This window comes from Labrus bergylta, chromosome 21, assembly GCF_963930695.1.
Source record: "Labrus bergylta chromosome 21, fLabBer1.1, whole genome shotgun sequence".
Classification (NCBI taxonomy): Eukaryota; Metazoa; Chordata; class Actinopteri; order Labriformes; family Labridae; genus Labrus; species Labrus bergylta.
This window is the reverse complement of record NC_089215.1, coordinates 13,175,638-13,179,878: the sequence shown is the minus strand read 5'-3', so window position 1 is coordinate 13,179,878 and position 4,241 is coordinate 13,175,638.

The window sequence follows — 4,241 nt, the reverse complement described above, 5'->3', positions numbered from 1 at the left end:
TGATTTTATCCCTCTGCTCTCCGTCCATCTGTCTCTTTCTTCTCTCCGTCCACTCTAACCTCTACTTTACCTCTGTCCCTCTGTTACCTTTGTCCAGGGCTATGCATCTTTGGCATGCAGCATACCTCAACTTCAGGGTGTGTGTGAGTGTGTGTGTGCATGTGTGTGCGTGTGTGACACGGAGAAGCAGGTTTAAAATGTAGTCAGCATGTTTCTGTGTCTGCATCTTTGCGTGTGAGTGTATTTCAAACTGTGCGAGTGTGTTATCTTACTCTGCAGATGTACATACAGTACATCATATGTGAAAGTGAATGTTTATGTGTTAAGAAAGCAGGGCGCCACCTCTAGACTCAAACCCCTGAGTGACCCCTGAACGATCATCCCGGTGTTTGACATACAGCCCCAGTCCACATTCCAATCTGCAGTGTGTAAGTGTGCGTGCGTGCGTGTGTGTGTGCGTGTGTGTGTGTGTGTGTGTGTGTGTGTGTGTGTGTGTGTGTGTGTGTGTGTGTGTGTGTGTGTGTGTGTGTGCAATGGCTCCTATTATACATGGATGCATTTACATGTCAGTGGATATTTAGTGATACTCCGGAGCAACACTGAATGTTGCAACAGAAGACATAAATAATCTAGAGTCTATTATACAAAGCTGAGGCTATTGGCCTCTGAAGAGCTGCAACACACTTCTACCCAGGAATATTCTTGTGGGACAAACGTACAAGAAGGAAACAAATTTTTTTGCAAGGCAAATCCCATGAAAACACATTTCTACACAGATTAATAAACAGCTAAACTGAAAGGAGGAATATTTTCTCAAAGAAAGGAGAATATTTATGAAGAAATTCTGTAGAAGTGTAGAGTTCTGACATCCTGAAATACTGTGCAAATCAGTTTTTGCAGTCTACCCAGACCTACATACATTCACAAACAAACAGAGAAGGCGTCAGAAATAGTGGATCTGGGGCGCTGGTGGTGCAGTGGCTAGTGTGTGCGCCCCATGTATGGAGGCTGTAGACCTCCAGGCGGGTGGCTGGGGTTCAAATCCGACCCGTGGCTCCTTTCCCTCATGTCATTCTCTACTCTCTCTCTCTCCCTGATTTCCAAATCTATCCACTGTCCCATCTCTACAATAAAGGCCCAAAAAGCCCCAAAATAAATCTTAAAAAGAAAAAAAGAAAGAAAAAGTGGATCCAAAATTCCAATTTCTTTGCCTCCTGTCGGGCTTTGACCTGGAAGTTGAACACCACAAATGTGTAGAAGAAAACAAGACGAAGGCGTCAACATGGTGAATGTTAAAGCGAGAAACACACAGTTTTGGATAGAAGAGGAGACAGTTAATGATGAAGATGAAGTGGGTAAACAAAGTGAAGTTCATGGATGAAAGGAAAATGAAGATTTGTTCGGTTTGTGATGTAAAAGGTCAGCCGGAAGAAAATCCAAAAGTATCTATCTGAAGGGGCGCATATCACCACCTTGTCTATGAAAATAGTGATTATGTTGTCTTTCATGTAAAAACACTTTAGTATCATTGTCTAAAGTCAGGCTAAAGTCTTCATGTAGGCTCACTGTATGTTCTGTTAACATGGACGTATAACAAACGGATGAGCGATGTGTGGTGAGTGTAGGGTCACAACCTCTGGATGAGTAGCGCAGGGCAGGAACTACCATTTGCTGCACACCTAAACACTCACTTCACATGTATATAACAATCACACACACACACACGCACACACACACACGCACACACACGCACACACACACACACACACACACACACACACGCACACACACACACACGCACACACACACACACACACACACACTCACTCATAGAATGACTGTGGTGGTGAAAAAGGCAGATGTCCTGGCAAGGGAATCCCACAACAACCTGCACATGCATGCCTGTGTGTATTCGTGCATTTGTTTGTGTATGTGTGTGTGTGTGTGTGTGTGTGTGTGTGTGTGTGTGTGTGTGTGTGTGTGTGTGTGTGTGTGTGTGACTTTTTCATGACCACAGTCACGCAGAGTTCAGCAGCAGTTCATTCAGGGAAACACAGGCAGGAAGATACTCCACCCTCTCTCTCTCTCTCTGTCTCTCTCTGTCTCTCTCTCTCACACACACACGCACACAAACACAAACACATCGATGAGAATATGTAAATTGTAAATGTAATTTATGAATTATTTAATGAATTGGAAGTGTTTCAACGAAATCAAGATCATTCCATCTCATGTGTTAAATAGATAAGTTAAAGAATACTGATAGTGTTTTAAAGCTCTGTGTAGCCTTAGATTCACAATTAAAGTCATCATAAATATGATACTTTTCTTTGAGCAAAAATAATCATCTTAAATTTGCATCATGGGGCGCCAGATAGCCTAGCAGTCATATCGAGCGCCACATGTACAGAGGCTACCGTCCTCAACCAGCAGCAACTGTAACAATGCGGTTTCATCACAGTGCACAGTGATCTCATCGGTTGCGTGGCATTTAAATGTGTGGTTGCGCGCCAGTCGTAGGATGTGAGTGTCACCACACCCTCTCACTCCAGGTGAAATTTCCTGCTGCTATCAAAAGCAACGTGATTTGAAACTGAGAATTTTCTCGGAGGCTGGCAGGGAAAAGTCTGGCTGGTAGGAAAGGATCCAGGTAAAGTCGGAGTAAAAAATGTGTCCGTTCACACATGCAGCCCAACCCAAAAGATTCAGGTAGTTTTCAGGAGTTTTGTGCAAGTGCAAAAGCATTCTAACACTCTTACACAGAGCACTCTCTTTTCTCTCTCATATATAAACTGCTGCATATTCTAGACAGTTTCCTAAAATCTGGTTGCTCTTTACTCACTTCACAAAGTAAACAATACCAGCAGTCTACACACACACACACACACACACACACACACACACACACACACACAGGGGGACACACACCTGCCGTGCTGGGCGGGCGGCCATAGAGCAGACTGCCTGTTTCACGCTTCATAACGTTTTACCGGAACATTCTGCAGGAATCTGACTCCAACTGGCAGCGAGGCCAGAAAAGACAGGTGTGATGGAGCGTGTGTGGGTGGCGCTGTGTGTGTGTGTGTGTGTGTGTGTGTGTGTGTGTGTGTTTGTGTGTGTGTGTGTGTGTGTGAGTGAGTGAGTGAGAAAGAGGGAGAGAAAGAGAGAGGGGGGGGAGACAAAGGATTTGCAACTGAGAATATGTGCATGTTGTGTAAGGTTGGTCTGAGTTTATTATGAATGTGTCCAACACTCAGACAGACAGACATAAAAAAAAAAAACATGAGTACATTTTCAGATCCTTATGTCCGTGTTGATCCTGCAGACTTCAGACAGAACATATCAGATTTAGCAGAGCTCCTGTCGGGACAGTTAGTAATCAAATACTGTGAAAACAATAACAAATCAATCAGAAATGTGAGCTTGACAACTGGAAAGTCACAGACGGGTTATCTTGTTTTTATTGGACTTTTTGTAATGACCTCTAGTTGCACATTGCTCTGTCTCCTGTTGCCATTGATTAAAGCTCTGGTATCATTTACACTAAACTCCTTTAAAAACTCCAGAACATTCAAGGTGAGCTCAAACACGACGTAATGAGGAGAATTCACCTCGAGTTTGCCAGTTTGTTTCTCTCCACTCTTTTAATGATATTGTGACTCTCTGGGTTTACTCACACACTGCGTGTTTACACTAACCGGAAGTTTCCACGAGGTAAGTGCGCGCTTGATTCCAGGCTGTGGTGTTTATGTGACTTCTGGGGCTTCTGGAGCCAGCCTCAAGTGGACACTCGAAGAACTGCAGGATTTTGCACTTCCAAATTTCCAAACACCGGAGGTTGCCGCTTGGGCCAAACCTGATGTAAACATGCATGAGTAATTCAACTCCTAATCACATCATCTCGGTGTGTTAGTGCGACTTTGAGAAATTTTATTTTGTACGATTTCAGCCTGACTAACCTGTTTACATGTTTTTTAAACGTCCAGTTTAAGTCTGAAAAACTCAATCATCAATTATTACCCCATATGATTACTTTTGGTTCTATGATATTAAACTCAACACTGTTAAATTAAAGCTGAATGAGTGAAAGCTCCTCTCAGCTGTTTTATTTGACATCGACTGAAAGAGTGCATCCTGGTCCAATACTGCCCGAGGTGACTGAATGGCTGTCACACACAATGCTCTCACCTGTACTTCTTTTATTCTCTCTCTCTCTCACACACACACACACACACACACAC